Below are 20,956 nucleotides of genomic sequence, written 5' to 3' on the forward strand. Positions count from 1 at the left end.
CCCATTCCACCTGCTGAGTGAAAGACACCAATACATCACATACGTGCGACAGATGAAGGACACTCAGCACATCAACCATAGGTTTCTCACACCCTGGGTTCCCCTTGCTTAGGTCTGGAACCATGTTCCAGCCTTATCTCCAGTCTGTATTCCTTTCTTCTTCCCCCTCCCCTTTTTAAAAAGATTTTATTAATTTATTTGAGAGAGAGAGCAGGAGAGGAGCACAGAGAGAGAGGGAGAAGCAGATTACCCACTGAACAGGAAGCCAGATGCGGGACTTGATCCCATGACCCTGAGATCATTACCTGAGCCCAAGGCAGATGCTTAACTGACTGAGCCACCCAAGAACCCCAAGGGCTTTTGTTTTTAACCAGACTTAAAACTGAGGGAAGCTACAGGGATATGTATTGGGTGCCCTTCAGCAGGAGGTCGGACAGAGGACTGACAGACAGATGGACAGATCTGGACAACAGTTCACGTTGGGACATCAGAAGGTGAAGTTCTGGAAGGTGCTGAGATTGGACAGTCCCACCTCCTGGTCCTCCAAGGAGACCAGCAGGATCGAGAGGAGTTTTGAGGGTCCAGGCCCCAGGACATTGGCTGGCAGTAGCTGGTACATGGTACATACTCAGGAGATGAATAAGAGGAAGAAGAGGAGGGAGGTCGGCAGTGGGGAGGTTGGAAGGAAGGCAGGGCACCAAAGCAAGAGTAAAAAAGTGATTCTTGCCGAAACTTACCTCAAAACTGAGTTCTCTTCTTTCAAACTCTAGCTCTGTTTCTGCTAGATTATTCACATTTTTAATATTACCAATGTTGCCAAAAATGCCATCTATTTTTCTGTTGCTGACAACCATTTAACTGTGGAAGCAGTTGCCTGGAGTCCCTGCAGCTGTTGCCCCATGTACCTGAGATGACGGTATTCCAGCTGTCACCATCGAGAGCCCAGCATGCAGGAAAACAAGACAAGATACTCTGCTGCCTTAATTCTGGTGGGGGTTTAATTTAATTAGCATCTGATTTACACAATGTGCTTCTGACAGCTGTGTTTGTGGAGTTTCCGTGGAAACGAGAAATTACCCTCCACTGAAATCATCATCAAAGCTCATTTGTCTTCCTGCTGCACCTGCCAGTCTCCGGCTGTGGGGACTTCATGTAGTTTCCAGTAAGAGACAGTCCAGGGAGTGTCCTGGGGTCTGCCAAGTGTTTCGTGCAGATCCTTCATAGGAAAAATCTGGAAATGTGGCTTTGGAGGTTTAGTCAAAGGATGGATATTTTTTAATAGTGGATTTTAAGACACATTAAGGATCTCAAATGAAAGAATCTCACCACTGGGCCAAAGGATTGATCACAGCCAAGACACGCCTCTCTTGCTGCTCAGGAAGGGCATGGTGATCTGGGATGGGTGGCTCACGGGGGCCTCCCCTGAGCACCTGAGGCTGTGCAAGGGGACCCAGGGGTTATTGGTGTTTATAAGAACTGGTTGTTCAATGAATGAACAAATGCATAGTATCAAGTGTGGTTGACTGCTGGCTCAGCTTTTCAGTCCTGGGCAGCCATTCACTGCTACCCCCGTTCAATAAACCCATTACCTCTGAGTTTACAAGTCATTCAAACACCAGCAGGAGGCATACTAGATCAGGAATGTTCTAACCAAGTCCTGAGGAGGGAGGGTGACCATCGGAATACCAGCCAAAGGGAAGTGTCAAAGAACAGGTAGGTTTTGAATGACACAAACAGTTTGTTAGATGTGAATGTTTTAATAACAAGAGATAGGAGGTGAGGATCCCAAAGAGAGAACACTATGTTAACAGATATGAAAATGCATGAATTAAGATTTTTTGAAAGATTTTATTTATTTGACAGAGCAGGAAAGAGAACGAGAGAGAGTGTGTGAGCACGGGGAGCAGCAGAGAGAGAGGGAGAAGCAGACTCCCCGCTGAGCAAGGGGCCCTAACCAGGGGACCCTGAGATCATGATCTGAGCCAAAGTCAGATGTTTAACTGACTGAGCCACCCAGGCACCTCAAAATAAGATTTTTGAGGAGCCAGGAGCTTGGCTCACAGAGAGAGGAAAGGCAGGGTAAGTCAGGACAAGACCATGAACGACCTTGAAGAAACTCAGATTTTATTCAGTAACAATGTGGCACCTTTGAAGATTTTTGATAAGGGGGATGACCTGATGAGAGTCATGATTTGAAAGAAAAGCCACCGGCATAAGGGAAAGAATATACAAGCTGAGAGATGTCCTCCCTAGTTTGAAAGACTTTCAGCATTTCCACTTGCAAAGCAATAATCAAGAACCATGTCCACCAGCAAAGCCTGGAAGCAGGGTTACTGCCACGGAAATGAGTTTCAGAGATGACATGAAGTGTCAGATTCCAGTGATGGATGGACTCCCAGGTGAGAGTCAAGGGTGTTGCTGAAGTATGCTGCTTCTGTCTGGGCCAACAGCAAGAATGTGATGCCATGAAGAAGAGGGAAGAGTCTAAAGCAGATGCTGGTGAAAATAACAAATTCTTTCCCATTTAGCCTGTCGTTTGTACACCTGATACATGCCCAATTTTTTTGGTTCCATTCTGGCATGATAGGATATGAAAATTAAAATGATCTGCTATAGTGTTTTTCAAAGTCAGGTCCTCAGACTGCTGTTTCTCAACATGCACAAGTGATTTGATGAGCAAAACAATACATGTGAGCATAGTAAATACTCTGCAAAGTCCTGCAGTGAAGAAAGCTTCTTCATTTTGTTTACAGTGAACTACTCCAAAAAATTAAGTTTTTCTAAACTTCTTAAAAACAAAACTTATGAATGAATGAATGAATGAATGAAGAACATATTTTGAGAAAAACCAATTTAGTCCAAACTCCTCATTTTGTAGATTAGAAAACCAAACCCAGGGATACCCAGTGGCTTTTCCAAAGTCAGAGAACTTTTCAGAGTCAGGACTGGAATCTTCTTTCCAGAATTCTGTATGCAGTACTCTTCCTTCTGGGTTTCCAATTACTACAATGGTGATTTGTGCAGCCTCCCTGAACTGGAAACAGCTAGAGGGCAGAAGACGCTTTGGTCCTGTCCTGCCCCTTCTCTCAGATCCCCTCCCTCCATAGGCACAAAGCTCCCTCAAACCGTAGGTTTGGCTATTCTTTCTACCTTCCCTTCCAACCTTTCCAGGGCTGAACAATACACATTCAACTGAGTAAATGAAAAGATCACATTGGCTTTATTGAACAATTCATGAATTGGGCAGCATTCCATCTTCGAACTACAGAAGAATGTGTGTTTCTCCAGTTAGAATGGAAAAAATTAATAAGACAGTAAACAACAAGTGTTGGAGAGGATGTGGAGAAAAAGGAACCTTCTTACACTGTTGGTGGGAATGCAAGTTGCTACAGTCACTTTGGAAAACGGTGTGGAGATTCCTTAACAAGTTAAAAATAGAGCTTCCCTATGACTCTGCAATTGTACTACCAGGTATTTATCCCAAAGATACAGATGTAGTGAAAAGAAGGGACATGTGTACCCCAGTGTTCATAGCAGCAATGGCCACAATTGCCAAACTGTGGAAAGAGCCAAGATGCCCTTCAACAGATGAATGGATAAAGAAGATATGATACATACACACACACACACACACACACACACACACACACACACACACTATGGAGTATTATGCCTCCATCAGAAAGAATGAATACCCAACTTTTTATCAACATGGATGGGACTGGAGGAGATTATGTTGAATAAATTAGTCAAGCAGAGAGAGTCAGTTATCATGGTTTCACTTACTTGTGGAGCATAAGGAATAACACAGAGTACATTGGGAGAAGGGGAGGAGAAGGGATTTGGGGGAAATTGGAGAGGGAGGCAAACCATGAGAGGCTGTGGACTCTGAGAAACAAACTAAAGGTTTTGGAGGGGAGGAGGTTGGGGGTTGAGTGAGCCTGGTGGTGGGTATTAAGGAGGGCATGTATTGCATGGAGCACTGGGTGTGGTGCATAAACAATGAATCTTGGAACACTGAAAGAATTAAATTAAAAAAAAAAAAAGAATGTGTGTTTCTGTGTCAAGGTCATGCTGCCCTGATTATGATGGCTTTGCAATCTATCTTGAACTCTGGGACTGTGATGCCTTCAGCTTTGTTCTTCTTTGTCCAGATTGCTTTAGCTATTTGGGGTATTTTGTGGTTCCATACAAAGTTCAGGATTCTTCAATCTAGTTCTGTCAAAAGTACTATTGGTATTTTGATAGGGATTGCACTGAATCTCTAGATGGCTTTGGGTAGTATCCACATTTTAATATTAATTCTTCCAATCTGTGAGTATGGTTTATCATTCCATTTATGTGTAAGTAGTGGTAACTTCTTAAAAAACATGCTGGATAGCAACTGTATCAGGATTCTCCAAATGAAAAGAGTCAAGGGATTGGCTTATGGGATGTGAGGTTGGCACATGAAAATCCATAGGATAGGCCATCATTCTGGAGACTCAGGTGGGGTTTGATGCTGTGGTCATGACCCACAGAATTCTTTCCTCTTTGAGAAACCTCAATTTTTGCTCTTAAGTCCCTTTGGCTGGTTGGATGAAGCCCATCTCCATTATTGAGAACAATCTCTTTCATTTCAAGTCAACTTATTGTTGTTATTAACCACATCTACCAAACAACTTCACAGCTCCACCTGGATTATGCCTGAATAAATAGGTGGGTCCTAGACCCCAACTAAGCTGACACATAAGACTAACCATCATATAGCCAGTGAGGAAAAATGATATTTCAAGTTATTGACTAAAATCAGCATTAATTAATAAATTAGCATGAATAAAATCAATAAAGTTTCAAGAGCTACCTTTCTCACAATTTGAAGTTGAAGAAACACTCCACCATCAACACATCCTTGGGGCCTGTCAGCGAAACTAAATTTTTCCCAAGACAACCAAAGACCATCATGAAATAGTTATCTTGGGACATGTTTTCTACCAAAATTCAGTCAATTCCAAATAAAATTTTTGTGTCAACCCCTTCTCCCTGGTTGATGCAGCTGCTTGAGCAGGTGAAGAGGACAGAGTGAATGTCTCAGGAAAGTAACATCCACCTCCTTTTGGGTGATTTGTTGCAGGGTCCTTCACATTCTTTTTCTCGGTATCAATATCACCCAATTAAACCTGTGTTGACAGAAGCATGTTTCTCTGTCCTTGTCACTGGTGTCAATGAGACTATACAAGGAAATGTTTTTCTCTGAAAGGCCTTCACCTTTTCCCCCTCTTTTGCCTCAAAAGCTGACTACTGTGTTTGCTGGCACTTGGCATTGCTGAAAAATGCCCTGAGAATAAAATTTGTGTGGTTGGCTTCATTTAGCTGTAGGGATAAGAAATAACTACATGGTGTGGTTGGAGGTGCTGAAGTTTGGCAAAGGTTAGAAACCTTCACAGGGATAATTGAAGGGCATCCTCATCAAGATCCCTATGAAGATGAAAAAGACCCAAACAGCTTCTGGCTGGCTGCTCATCCAGGCAAAGACGGAAAGGTGGGAGACGGTGGCTGCCAAAGACCTTCCCTGATCATGGCAGATTTCCTGAATTTTCACTCTATGGGTGAAAGGTTAGGTGACTCCATTATTAGACAGAAAAAATAGAAAAACTGACTTTAACTTAACTGCTTTACACACCACAAAGTGTGGTGATAGTGACCCAGAATGTCAAGAATCAGAAAACCATTTGAATTTACTTTATTGATTCAAAAGATGTTTTGTTATATAATTAATTTAATTAGGGACTTTGGGCTAAGCGAGAACCTAGCACCTGCTGGATGTGGAAGTCAGTTAGATCCAAACTTTGCATCTTGAAAGATCCAATGTTGAAAGATTTCAAGATCCCAAAATTGAATCTTGAAAGCTGACAGAGCTGGGAAATACTTTTCCTACAGGTACTCTTCAGCACCCATACATGTGTAGAAGGCAGTGCCATCTCCCTGGAGGAGAATGCAGGCCCTTCTCCAAGGGGCAAAGAGGAGCAGCAGCTGCAGCGGCGGCTAGAGTGCAACCTGGAGAGAGCTGCCCTGGAGGAAAAGCCCGAGAGGGACTTCTTTGGTCGTGTGGTCATCAAGAGAGCGGCAACCCCGAGTGCAGGAGATGCGGCCCCGGAGACGGATGCGGCTGAGCGGCGCATAGGCACGGCGGTGGGCAGGAGTGACGTCTGGTTTCGATTCAAGGAGGGTGTCTCCAATGCCGTGCGGCGCAGTGTCCACATCAGGGACCTGCTTTAGCAGGGGCTGCCCCCGCCACCAGGAACCCAAGCCGGGTACCTCCACCCGTGCTGGACGCCCCAGGGACCACGCTTGATGCTATCCGGTTGCGTTTTCTCCGTTAGGAAATGTACAAAAGCACGGACACTCTCAGAAAGTCCTAATAAAAGTCACACCTTTAAAAAAAAAAATGGGATGGACGGTAGCATTACTGAGCAGGGTTGGGTGGCACGAACTTACAATATGGTCTCAAGAGGGGATTCGGGACCATTGACTCGTTGAGATTGCTGGTGGGCAGTGTTGGTTCTGGCTGTGGACTCCCTTCTTGCTGAGTCCACTTGTGGTTATCACACCACTGGGAAAGTGGCTACACATCTGCAAATCAAAGAAATTTTTCTCTAAAGTGTTGCACTCTATGGGAGCCTCATTTTGGTTGGGGGGAATCCCATGACGAATATTAGAGAAAGGTCTCCCTGGCACATTGAACACCCACCAGGTAAATCAGCAGGAAGGTGATATTGACAGGTGATTTACAGGGATTAACAGGTGGTAAATACAACAACCACATGAATCCTACAGGAGACGGCTGCCTGATTCTGCCCCAGCACAACACAGTCAGGTAGGAGGATCACTGGAATAGCTGGGGAGTTCAGTTAGCCAAGAGGGAGTCTGGTGGGATTCACGCCCTCTGAGAGCATTGTGATTCTTGAATGAGTATGTTAGGAGTACCTATAAAGATTAAGGGATAAGCAATGTGCTGGTTACCAACTGGCATGTAAAAATGACCCCTGGGCTCCCAGGTGGCTCAGTGGGCAGGGCGTCTGCCTTCGGCTCAGGTCATGATCCCAGGGTCCTGGTGGGAAGCCTGCTTCTCACTCGTCCATTCCTCCTGTTTGTGTTCCCTCTTTTGAGGTCTCTGTCAATTAGATAAATAAAATCTTAAAGAAATTATTTTTAAAGTAAAGCACAGTCTCAGAGCTGTAACTGGGTGCGGTGCCCTTTGTGAGGGGGAGAAATGAAAGATGCTTATAGGTTGTTTAGGAACCCAAGAAGTGGCTCATTATGCTCCCAATGGAATACAAGCCTCTGTTAGCCTTCCCTGGCAGCAGCTGTGTGTGTGTGTGTGTGTGTGTGTGTGTCTGCTCACCTGGTGGCCCATCCTGAGCTCTGAAACCTGACCGGGTGAATCACTTGTGACTTGAACTTGGGAATTTATGAAGAAAACAGAATGAACCCTGCAGGGTGCCTGTATTCTTTGCACTCAGACAACACCGTGCGGCAAAGGAACTTATCATCCATGAGGCGTGTCAGGATCCTTGAGGGTGTGGGCTTTGCTTCATGGGAAGAGGTTGTGTGTTCATCCTTATCTGAACCAGAGCCATATTGTCTGGTTATAGAGACCCAAAGCTTTACATGCCCATGTCATTATTATACTTGTTATTTTAAGAAAGCAATCTAGATATTGACTTTGAGATACAAATATCAAAAGGAAAAACACAAGGTCAAATATATATATGAGGACTGAACTTGTGGCATCTCTCATTAGTATGTGTAATGTAGGGCTCCCCTTAAGAGAAAGAACAAGGAATTCTATTTGGATCAAAGTGTGCTGTGCACATATGTGGTTTTATGCTATCATTTTCCTTATTTCTCTGAAGGGAAAATAGAGTGGTGATTGGAGCTTGGTTTAGGATTTTAAGGAATGGGAGACAAGAGATATGAAAGGGCAGTGTTCATGCTGATGTGGTGCTCAGTGCCTAGTGAGTGAAGGTTTGAAGCTTGGACTTGGAAGCTCTGGTGTTCAGGGAGGATGTTGTCTGAGTTTCCCACACACAGAGTCACTTGGCTGGTCTGTCTAAATGGGCCAGCTCCTGCCATTTTAAAGGCAGCTTGAACGTGGTTTGAAACCCTAGGGCACTTGAGGAATGATCTGGTTATGACAACTGTTTGGGTCAGTGTAGACACAACCCAGGAAATTTCAGAGCTAATGATGAGCACATTTCTGAGGCTGGAGTTTGCTTCTCTTTGAGAAGCCTTGAGCTGGAGTGAGAAACAGACTCTGGGTCTAATGAGTCATTGTGTGAGCAAATCTGAGCCTGGCAGGGTTGTCAGATCAGAGAGCTGGGAGAGTGTGAGGCCATGGGGGTGGACCATCACTCTTGATGTGCAAGCCAGCTTGCTCCAGGGACAGGGCTTTGCTTTCTGGCCAGCCCTTCTGCTGCAGATGTGATTCAAAAGTTGCTTCCTGTTTGGTTCTCAAGCCCTCATCTCAGCAGGAGGCTTGGTGGGAAGTAGCTCAGAGGCAGCATTATTGATTCTTGCCCAGTGTGCCCCTTGCTTCCTCAGATGAGGTGCAGCAGGTGTCCTCTGCCTGGTGTCTGTGAATTAAGCCAACAGAACCACTTCTTCCAGAGCCACACCCCTGAGAAATCCTCTCTCCACATTCCTGTGCTGTGGGGAAGAGGCCAGTTTTCATTTGGAACTGAAATCTCAGCTCCTGTCATTAGGCTCTGAGGCCACCAGTCTCCATGAAGCTCCAGTTCCATGCGGGGCCTGATGTGCAAGACTGAGGCTGAGCCTGGGTGGCCTGTTGCTGTGGCTGGTGCAGGTTCCTTCCTGAAAACTGCTCAAAAGCCTAGTTTGTGATGATGTCCCAGGAAAGAGGGACTGGTGCACCATTCTGCCCCACCTTAGGAGGATGCTGGACTTCAATCACAGGTGGCAGGTGCCGGGAGGAGAGATTTCTGTTTCCCAGGACCTTGGCCAGAGGGAGATTTGGACCCTGGGATGCTTCTCTGCTCAGCTTCCTCGGATGAGCACCTGAGGCAAGGAGAGGAAGTGTATGTGCTCACCTGTAATTAAGGAAGGTGTCTGGTTTCAGTTTTCATGTACAAGTGGATTCCTCTTATCGCTCATTTTCCTGATGGTGTTCAGGATGCAGTAGGTGGACCTTTTTTGCAGGACATCCTGGCTGTGCAAGAGCTCTGGTCACCTTTCCCCCCATAGCTCTGGACTACAAAATCGGAAGGAGTCAGTGGTGAAGTCATCCATGTAGGCCTCTATTTCTCCCTTGCCCAGATGGACTAGTGAATGTGATAACTGCTCTGGAACTATAAAATATATAACTACTCTGGAGACAGGGCTGGGGTGCTGACGGGAGAGTGGGGGTATTGCTTGCTACCCACATAGGGGCCAGGTGGGACTTCACCAGGAAGGTGATACTTGAGTCAAGATATAAAGAAGGAGAGTGATATCACATCAAGAGCCTTCTAAATGGAAGGAAAAGCATATGTAAAGGCCTAGAGGCAGGAGCATACGAGGTATGTCCAGGAACAGCAACAAGGTCCTGTGGCCACAGTAGACAGCTTAGGACATGATCTCAGAGAGGTGACAGTAGGGTGACAGCCATTGCAGGGCCATGACCACATGGGACCCTGTTTCACTGGGCTGTCCTGGCCACAGTGCTGAGAGCAGAAGTCCCAGGGTTGAGGATGGGCAAGGGAGGTCAACAATGAAGTTTTCCTGAAACTCAGGCAAGAGATGGGCTCCAGCATGGACCAGACTGTTGGCCTTGGAAGGAGTGGTTAGCCCTGTTCTGGGAACCTGTTGAAGATGGAACTCACAGGATTTGCCAATAGGTTAGATGTTGGGAGTGGGAGAAAGGAGAAATTGAGGTAACTCCCAGCTCCTTCCCCAAGCAAGGGGAAGGAGAGGGTAGGAGGTAGTCTTTGTTACTCCTGCTGAGGAAGGTGCCTTTCACTGTGGATCTGCTGATGTTTGTGTCCAGGAGAACTTATAACATCTATCTCCTTAGCAACTTTCAAGTAAAAGTCTCCCCAACTTTTCTCAAAGTTCATGGTAAGACACTTGGTTTTTTGAAAAGATCTATGTTATTACTCAGCTTCAGTAATAGGAAGAAACCTGAAGAAGATTTCCCTCTTATGAAAAGAGCTGAAAAGTGAGCATCGCATTCAGTATCTTTTTTGTGGGGAACCACCACAGAGGTGGCATGCACCCCATTCAGCTCCTTTCTGGGCACTACTCTCTGCATCCAGCTGCCAGCACTTTGAATTGTGTCTGTGAGCATCTGCTGTTTTATTTCCATTTTCTTTTATTAAAGATTTTATTTATTTATTTGACAGAGAGAAATCACAAGTAGATGGAGAGGCAGGCAGAGAGAGAGAGGGAAGCAGGCTCCCTGCTGAGCAGAGAGCCCGATGCGGGATTCGATCCCAGGACCCTGAGATCTGACCTGAGCCGAAGGCAGCGGCTCAACCCACTGAGCCACCCAGGCGCCCTATTTCCATGTTCTTTGGGCATCTGTTAGGATGTTGTGTCTTGAGGCCTAAGAAAGGTCAAAGAGAAGGAATTTTTGGAGTTTGAGCATGCTCACTAGTTTTTCTTTTCTTTTCTTTTTTCTTTTCTTCTTCTTCTTCTTCTTCTTCTTCTTCTTCTTCTTTTTTAATATGTACTGTCAGAGCAGAGGGAGTCAATTATCATATGGTTTCACTTATTTGTGGAGCATAACAAATAGCATGGAGAACAAGGGGAGATGGAGAGGAGAAGGGAGTTGAGGGAAATTGGAAGAGGAGGTGAACCATGAGAGACTATGGACTCTGAAAAACAATCTGAGGGTTTTGAAGGGGCGGGGGGTGGGAGGTTGGGGGAACCAGGTGGTGGGTATTGGAGAGGGCACGGATTGCATGGAGCACTGGGTGTGGTGCAAAAACAATGAATACTGTTACACTGAAAAAAAATTAATTTAAAAAAATGTCTAAGGAATCCCCCCAAATATATGTACTGTTAGTATTTATTTTTTTAATTTTTAATTATTTTATTTTTTAAGTGTTGCAAGATTCATTGTTTATGCATCCACTTTGGAAAACAGTGTGAAGATTCCTTTAGAAATTAAAAATAGAGCTACCATATGGCCCTGAAATTGCACTACTGGCTATTTACCCCAAAGATACAGAAGTAGTGAAATGAAGGGCCATCTGTACCCCAATGTTCATAGCAGTAATGGCCACAGCCGCCAAACTGTGGAAAGAGCCAAGATGCCCTTCAACAGATGAATGGATAAAGAAGATATGGTCCATAAATACAATGGAATATTATGCAGCCATCAGACAGGATGAATACCCAACTTTTGTATCAACTAGTATTCTGTGTAATTTAATGGTAATTCCTTCTTTACACCATTTCTGCTGTGAACAGTTTCTTAGGAAAAATGTACTTTCAAATAGCGGGGGAACATGTACCCCATCCTGCAGGGTTAGGTTTAGTCTCTATGCTGCACAGAACATTCCATGACTTAGGGATTTTTATCACTCAAGCATGGCACCTTTGACCACGTTCACCTGTTCCCCCCATCCTTGAATCTGGCAACCACCAATGTGTTCTCAGTATCTATGTGTTCAGTATTTTTCCATGTGGAATGTCCATGAGAGGATCTGGTATTTGTCTTCTTGTGTCTGAGTTACTTAGCATAATGATCCCAAGGTCTATGTTTCCATGTCTGGCTATTGTGAATAATACTGCAGTAAATATGGGAGTGCATTTCTCTTTTTGAGGTAGTGTTTTGTGTTCTCCAAATAAATAATCTGTAGAGCAATTAGTGAGTCATGTGGTAGTTGTGTTTATTTTTTTCATGAGCCTCCATGTTTGTCACTGTGGCTAGACCAATTTACATTCCCACCAACAGTGCACAGGGTCCCCTTGTGTCTACACCCTTGACTACACCTGGTGTCTGTCTCTGGGACACTGGGTTCCAACAGTTGTGAAATGACAAATGATTTTGGTTTTTTATTTATGTTTCACTGATGAAGATTAGTGATGTTGAATAACTTTTTCTATGTCTGTTGACCACCTGTGTGCCATCATTAGAAATTATCTATTCACATATCCTCCCCATTTTTAAAAATTCAAGCTCTATTTTGTTTTTTCAGTGTTCCAATATTCATTGTTTATGCAGCACACCCAGTTCTCCATGCAGTATGTGCCCTCCTTAATACGCACCACCAGGCTCTTCCAAGCCCCAAACCCCCTACCCTCCAAAACCCTCAGTTTGTTTCTCAGAGGCCACAGTCTCTCATGGTTCATCTCCCCCTCAGTTTTCCCCTAACTCCCTCTCCTCTCCTCCCAATGTACTCTGTGTTATTCCTTATGCTCCACAAGTAAGTGAAACCATATGATAATTGACTTTCTCTGCTTGACTTGTTTCACCCAGTATAATCTCCTGCACTTGCGACCATGTTGATACAAAATTTGAGTATTCATTCTTTCTGATGGAGGCACAATATTCCATTGTATATATGGACCATATCTTCTTTATCCATTTGACTGTTGAAGGGCATCTTGCCTCTTTCCACAGTTTGGCGACTGTGGCCATTGTTGCTATGAACATTGGGATAGAGATGGCCCTTCTTTTCACTACATCTGTATCTTTGGGGTAAATACCCAGTAGTGTGATTGCAGGGTCATAGGGACGCTCTATTTTTAATTTCTAAAAGAATCTCCACACTGTTTTCCAAAGTGTCTGCACCAATTTGCATTCCCATCAACAGTGTAAGAGGGTTTCCCTTTCTCCACATTCTCTCCAACACTTGTTGTTTAGTGTCTTGTTGATTTTGGCCTTTCTAACTGGTATAAGGTGGTATCTCAATGTGGTTTTGATTTGAATCTCCCTAATGGCTAGTGATGATGAACATTTTTTTCTTGTGTCCATTAGCCATTGTAGGTCTTACTTGGAGAATTGTCTATTTGTGTATTCTACCCTTTTTTTTTTTGACATGATTACCTGTTTTCTATGTGTTGAGTTTGAGGAGTTCTTTATAGATCTTGGATATCAGCCCATTGTCTGTAATGTCATTTGCAAATATCTTCTCCCATTCTGTGGGCTGTCTCTTTGGCTCATTGACTGTTCCTTTTGCTGTGCAGAAGCTTTTGATCTTGATGAAGTCCCAAAAGTTCATTTTCACTTATGTTTCCTTTGTCTTTGGAGACATAACTTGAAAGAAGTTGCTGTAGCCGATGTTGAAGAGGTTACTGCCTATGTTCTCTTCTAGGATTTTGATAGACTCTTGCCTCACATTGAGGTCTTTTATTCATTTTGAGTTTATCTTTGTATGTGGTGTAAGGGAATGGTCAAGCTTCATTCTTCTATACATAGCTGTCCAATTTTCCTAGCACCATTTATTGAAGAGACTGTCTTGTTTCCACTGGATATTTTTTCCTGCTTTTTCAAAGATTAGTTGACCTGGGGTGCCTGGGTGGCTCAGTGGGTTAAAGCCTTTGGCTCAGGTCATGGTCTCAGGTCCTGGGATGGAGCCCTGTGTCAGGCTCTCTGCCCAGCAGGGAGCCTGCTTCCCTTCCTCTCTCTCTCTGCTGGCCTCTCTGCCTGCTTATCATCTCTGTCTGTCAAATAAATAAATAAAATCTTTAAAAAAAAGATTATTTGACTATAGAGTTGCGGGTCCATATCCGGGCTCTCTACTCTGTTCCACTGGTCTATGTGTCTGTTTTTGGGCCAGTGACATGCTGTCTTGGGATCACAGCTTTGTAGTAAAGCTTGAAATCAGGCAACACTATGCCCCCAGTTTTGTTTTTCTTTTTCAACATTTCCTTAGCAATTAGGGGTCTCTATTAGTTCCATAAAAATTTTAGGATAGTTTTTTACAGCACCTTGAAAAGTGCTGGTGGAATTTTGATTGGGATGGCATTGAAAGTATAGATTGCTCTAGGCAGTGTAGATATTTAAAACAATGTTTATTCTTCCAATCCATGATCATAGAATGCTTTTCCATCTTTCTGTGTCTTATTCAATTTCTTTCATGAGTGTTCTGTAGTTCCTCAAGTACAGATCTTTTACCTCTTTGGTTAGGTTTATTCCCTGGTATCTTATGGTTCTTGGCACTATAGTAAATGGGATTGATTTTCTAATATCCTTTTTTATATTTTCATTGTTAGTTTATAAGAAAGCAACTGATTTCTGTACATTGATTTTTGTATCCTGCCACATTACTGAATTGCTGTATGAGTACTAGTAGTTTGGGGGTGGTGTCTTTTGGGTTTACCATATAGAGTATCATGTCATCTGTGAAGAGAGAGAGATTGACTTCTTCTTTGCTAATTTGAACACCTTTTATTTCTTTTTGTTGTCTGATCACTGTTGCTAGGACTTCTAGTTCTAAGTTGTACAACAGTGGCAAGAGTGGGCATCCTTGTTGTGTTCTTGATCTCAAAGGGAAGGCTATCAGGTTTTCCCCATTGAGGATGATATTCACCCTGGGTTTTTCACAGATAGATTTTATGAAGTTGAGGAATGCTCCCTCTATCCATATACTTTGAAGCATTTTAATCAGGAATGGATGCTGTATCTTGTCAAATGCTTTTTCTGCTTCATTTGAGAGGACCATGTGGTTCTTGTCTCTTCTCTTATTGATTTGTTCTGTCACATTAATTGATTTGAGAATGTTGAACCAGCCTTGCAACCCCGGGATAAATCCCACTTGGTCATGGTGGATAACCTTTTTAATGTACTATTGGGCCCTATTAGCTAGTATCTTGTTGAGAATCTTAGCATCCATATTCAGGGATATTGGTCTGAAATTTTCCCTTGTGGTGGGGTGTTTGCCTGGTTTGGGGATCAGGGTAATGCTGGCCTCATAAAAAGAGTCTTGGAGTTTTCCTTCTGTTCCTATTTTTTGAAACAGCTTCAGGAGAATAGGTATTATTTCTTCTTGGAATGTTTGGTAGAATTCTCCAGGGAAAAGTCAGGTCCTGGGCTCTTGTTTTGGGAAGGTTTTTAATCACTGTTCAATCTCATTATTAGATATTGGTCTATTCTGGTTGTCAATTTCTTCCAGTCTTGTTAGTTTATAGGTTTCCAGGAATGCATCCATTTCTTCTGGGTTGCTTAATTTATTTGCATATAAATGTTGATAATAATTTCTGATGATTGTTTCTATTTCCTTGGTGTTAGTTGTGATTTCTCCCCTTTCATTCATAATTTTATTATTTTGGGTCTTCTCTCTTTTCTTTTGGATTTGTTTGGCCAATGGTTTATCGATCTTATTGTTTCTTTCAAAAAAACCAATTTCTAGTTTCATTGATGTATTCTACTGTATCTCTAGTTTCTATCTCATTGATCTCTGCTTGATTATTTCGCTTCTTGTGTGTGGAGTTGGCTTAATTTGTTGTTGATTCTCCAGTTCTTTAAGGTGTAAAGACAGCTATTGTATTGAGGGAGGCTTGGATGGCTATGTATTTCCCCCTTAGGACTGCCTTTGCCATATCCCATAGGTTTTGACTGAAGTGTCTTCATTCTCATTGGTTTCCATGAATTGTTTAAGTTCTTCTTTGATTTCCTGGTTGATCCAAGCATTCTTAAGCAAGGTGGTCTTTAGCTTCTGAGTGTTTGAATTCCTTCCAAATATTTTCTTGTGGTTAAGCTCCAGTTTCAAAGGACTGTGGTCTGAGAATATGCAGGGGATAATCTTAATCTTTTGGTATCGGTTGAGCCTGATTTGTGACCCAGTGTGTGGTCTATTCTGGAGAAGGTCCCATGTGCACTCGAGAAGAATGAGTATTCTGTTGTTTTAGGGTGGAAGGTTCTGTATTTATCTATGAGGTCCATCTGTTCCAGTGTTTCATTCAAAGCTCTTGTTTCTTCATTGATTTTCTGCTTGGATGATCTGTCTATTACTGAGAGTGGCATGTTAAGATCCCCTAGAATTAATGTATTCATTCAATATGGCCCTTTATCTTGATTAACAGTTGGCCTATGTAGTTGGCTGCCCCCATATTGGGGGCATAAACATTATAGTTGTTCTTGGTGTATAGACCCTTTAAGAATTATATGGTGTCCTTCTTTATCTCTGACTACAGTCTTTAGTTTAAAATCTAATTTATCTGTTAAGAGAATTGCTACCACAACCCTCTTTTGAGGTCTGTTGGCATGAAAGATTCTTCTCCATCCCTTCACTTCAGTCTGGTTGTATCTTAAGGTTCCAAATATGTCTCTTGTAGACAGCATATGGAAGGGTACTTTAGTCAGACTCAGCAAGAAGGAAGAGGAGGAGGAGGAGGAGGAGGAGGAGAAATGAAAGAACTCAAAATCTTAAATGAAACAGGAAAGGTCACAATGCACACCACGGAAATACAATCATAAGAGAACATTATATGTAATGAGATACCAACAAACTGGGCCATCTGGAAGAAATGGACAAATTCCTAGAACCATAGAAACTACCAAAACTGAATCAGGAAGAAATAGAAAAGTTGAACAGATCCATAAACAGCAGAGAAATTGAAGCCGTCATCAAAAATCTCTCAACAAACAAGATACCAAGGCCAGATGGCTTCCAGAGGGAACTTCTACCAAATATTTAAAGAAAAATTAATGCTTATTCTTCCAAAAGTGTTTCAAAAAATAGAAATGAATGGAAAACTTCTGAACTCATTCTATGAGGCCAGCATTACCTTGATCTATCAAACCAGACAAATACCCCACCAAAAGGAAGAATTATAGGCCAATATCTTAATGAATGTGGTTGCAAAAATTTTCTCAAAGATACTAGCCAATAAAATCCAAGAGTACATTAAGAGGATTATTCACCACAGCCAGGTGGGATTAATTACTGTGCTTCAGGAATGGCTCAACATCTCCAAATCCATTAATGTAATACATCATATTAATATAGGAAAGGACAAGCACCATATAGTCCTCTCAATAGGTGCAGAAAATACATATGACAAAATACAGCATCTTTTTCTTGAAAAGATCCCTCCACCATGTAAGGATAGGACGAGCATACCTCAATATCCTAAAAGCCACATATGAAAGGCCAGGAGTGAGTATCATCCTCAAAGGGTAAAAAAATTAAAGCTTGTCCCATAAGGTAAGGAACATGACAAGGATGTCAACTCTCACCACTGTTATATGACGTTGTACTGGAAGACCTTGCCTCAGTAGACAACAAAAAAATCATAAAAGACATCCAAAATGCCAAAGAAGAAATTAAACTTTCCCTCTTCATAGATGACATGATACTGCATGTAGAAAACCCAAAAGACTCCACCAAAAATTGTTAGACCTGATACAGAAATCCAACAAAGTCACAGGATATAAAATCAATGTACAGAAGTCAGTTATAGTTCTATACACTAACAATAAAGCAGCAAGAGGAGATATCAAGTAATTGATCCCATTTATAATTGTTCCAAAAAGCACAAGTTACTGAGGCATAAACCTACCCAAGTAGTTCAAGGGATGTACACTGAGAACCATAGAAGATTTATGAAAGATATTGAGGAATACACAAAAAGATGGAAAACCATTCCATGCTCAAGGGTTGGAAGAATATTATTAAAATGTTTAGGGTACCTGAGTGGCTCAGTGGGTTAAGCCTCTGTCTTTGACTCAGGTCAGGATCTCAGGGTTCTCGAGGCCTGCATCAGGCTCTCTGCTTAGTGGGGAGCCTGCTTCCCCCCGCCCTTTGCCTGTCTCTATGCCTACTTGTGATTTCTTTCTGTCAAATAAATAAATAAAATATAAAAAATTTAATGCAATCCCTAACAAAATTCCATCAGCAGTTTTCACAGAGCTAGTAGAAATAATTCTAAAATTTCTATGGAACACAAAGACCCCAAATATGCAAGGGAAAGTTGGAAAAGAAAGCCAAACTAGAGCCATCACAATTCTGGACTTCAATGTGTATTACAATGTGGTCAACATCAAGACAGTACAGTACTCACACAAAAACAAGACACATAGATCCATGTAAGAGACTAGAGAAGCTAATAATGGACCCTCAATTCTTATGGTTAACTAATGTTCAACAAAGCAGGAAAGAATGTCCAGTGGAAAAAAGAGTCTCTTCAATAAGTGGTGTTGGGAAAATTGGACAGCCAATTGCAGAAGAATTAAACTTGACTGTTCTAACACACCATACACAAACATAAACTCAAAATGGATGGAAGACCTCAATATAAGACAGGAAGCCATCAAAATCCTAGAAAACACAGGCAACAATCCCTTTGGACTCACCCACAACAACTTCTTGCTAGATGTGTCTCCAAAGGCAAGGGAAACAAAAACAAAAACCAACTATTGGACTTTGTCAGGATTAAAAGCTTTTGCATAGCCCAGGAAATAGTCAACATAACTAAAAAACAACCCACAGGATGGGAGAAGATATTTACCAATGACTTATCAGATCAAGGGCTACTATCCAAAATCTATAAATAACTTATCAAACTCAACACCGCACACACAAAAAATAATCCAGTAAAGAATTGGGCAGAAGACATGAAGATAACTTTTCCCAGGGAAATGATACAAATGAATAATAGACACATGAAAAAATGTTCCACATCAGTTATCATGAGGGAAATGCAAATCAAAACCGCAATGGGATACCACTTCAAACCCATCAGAGTCGCTAAAACTAACAAGTCAGGAAACAACAGATGTTGGTGTCAATGCGGAGAAAGGGGAGCCCTCATCCTGCTGGTGGGAAAGCAAACTGGTGTAGCCACTCTGGAATACAGTATTTCATAAAGTTAAAGTTAGAACTACCCTACAAACAATGGTTCTACTAGATATGGTAAAAATCTAATTATTTGACTGGACACCTGTGCCCCAATATTTATAGCAGCCATGTCCATAGTTGCCAAAATATGCAAAGAGCCCAGATGTTAATCAATAGATGTTGAACAAAGAAAAGTTGGTATATATGATGGGTGTATTGGGTAACTGATGAATCACTAAATGCTGCCCCTGAAAGTAGTACTACATTATGTGTTAACTAACTTGAATTTATATTAAAAAAAAATAAAAAAGGAGGAATCAGTATATTCCATATGAAGATGTGATGTTGTTTGAGGAAATGATCAATAGAAAAAAATAAAGAATCCTAACCAGATCTATGCCACTATGACTCACTGATTTTTGACAAAGGTGAATAATACACTTACTGAGAAGGATAGTCTTTTCAACAAAATGTCTCAAGCCACTGGACATGCATTGGCATAGAAATGAAGCACAACCAAACAAAAATACCTATACCTCAAATTCATCCCTTATATAAACGTGAACACAATTTATGACAGCTTTGGTTCAAAGTAAAAGTATAAACTTTTACAGATCACAGAAAATCTTCAGAACCTAGGGGTTGGTATCTTCTTAACCATAAAATCAAAAGCACACTGTATAAAAGAAAACACTTGATAAACAGGAGTTTACTGAAATGTAAGCTTTTACTCTACTAATAAATTTTGCTCCTATTAAGAACATGAAAAGACAAGCTACAGACTGGGAGAACCTATTTGTCAACCACATATCTGGCAACTTCTATCTAGAATAAGGAAAGAAGAACAGGGTAAAAACAAACTATCCAAAAAGAATATGGATAAAAATACATGAAGAGACATTACATGAAAGAGATTGAGTAGATGGCAAATGTGTACGAGAGAAAAATGTTCAGCATCTCTATCCATGAGGGAAATGATAATGAAAAACCTGAGAGTTATCACTACTACCCACCTATTAGGAAATCTAGTTAATCCAAAACACAGGAAAAAATTGACCATTGGAAAGAGGTAGCTCTCCTATATGACTGGTGGGAATATAGATGGAACAGCCACTCTGGTAAGATAGCTTGAGTTGTTCTACAAAAGTAAGACACAAATCCTGCGAACTAGCAAGCAGTATCCTGGGCCTTTATCCCAGAAAATGAAAAATTAAGATATCATATATACCTGTGTATTGATGTACTTCTTCCCTTTTCCTTCAATTAGAATGATGCCAATCTAAGCTACATCCTTGGATTCTAGAAATCAGTATGTCTGAAAGTGGTGGTGGTGTTAAGCAGTTTGTGCTCAGCATCAGCTCTACATGCCTCACTAACACTTTCTCAGACCATGGAGACCCTTTCCTAGCATCAGGAGAATGTGATGAGTCATAAAGTGTAGTAGTGACTGCGAGCCAGGCGACACATTACAATCACCCAAAATTCCCATAAATTACTCGTTCAGAAATGATCTATTTATTTATTTTTAATTTATTTTTTCAGCATAACAGTATTCATTGTTTTTGCACCACACCCAGTGCTCCATACAATCCGTGCCCTCTCCAATACCCACCACCTGGTTCCCCCAACCTCCCCCCCCCGCCCCTTCAAAACCCTCAGATTGTTTTTCAGAGTCCATAGTCTCTCATGGTTCACCTCCCCTTCCAATTTCCCTCATATTCCTTCCCCTCTCCATCTTCCCTTGTCCTCCATGCTATTTGTTATGCTCCACAAATAAATGAACCCATATGATAATTGATTCTCTCTGCTTGACTTATTTCACTCAGCATAATCTCTTCCAGTCCCGTCCATGTTGCTACAAAAGTTGGGTATTCGTCCTTTCTGATGGAGGCATAATACTCCATAGTGTATATGGACCACATCTTCCTTATCCATTCGTCCGTTGAAGGGCATCTTGGTTCTTTCCACAGTTGGCGACCGTGGCCATTGCTGCTATAAACATTGGGGTACAGATGGCCCTTCTTTTCACAACATCTGTATCCTTGGGGTAAATACCCAGGAGTGCAATTGCAGGGTCATAGGGAAGCTCTATTTTTAATTTCTTGAGGAATCTCCACACTGTTCTCCAAAGAGGCTGCACCAAGTTGCATTCCCACCAACAGTGTAAGAGGGTTCCCCTTTCTCCACAT

The sequence above is a fragment of the Neovison vison genome, chromosome 10 (genome assembly GCF_020171115.1).
Source record: "Neovison vison isolate M4711 chromosome 10, ASM_NN_V1, whole genome shotgun sequence".
NCBI classification, from domain to species: domain Eukaryota; kingdom Metazoa; phylum Chordata; class Mammalia; order Carnivora; family Mustelidae; genus Neogale; species Neogale vison.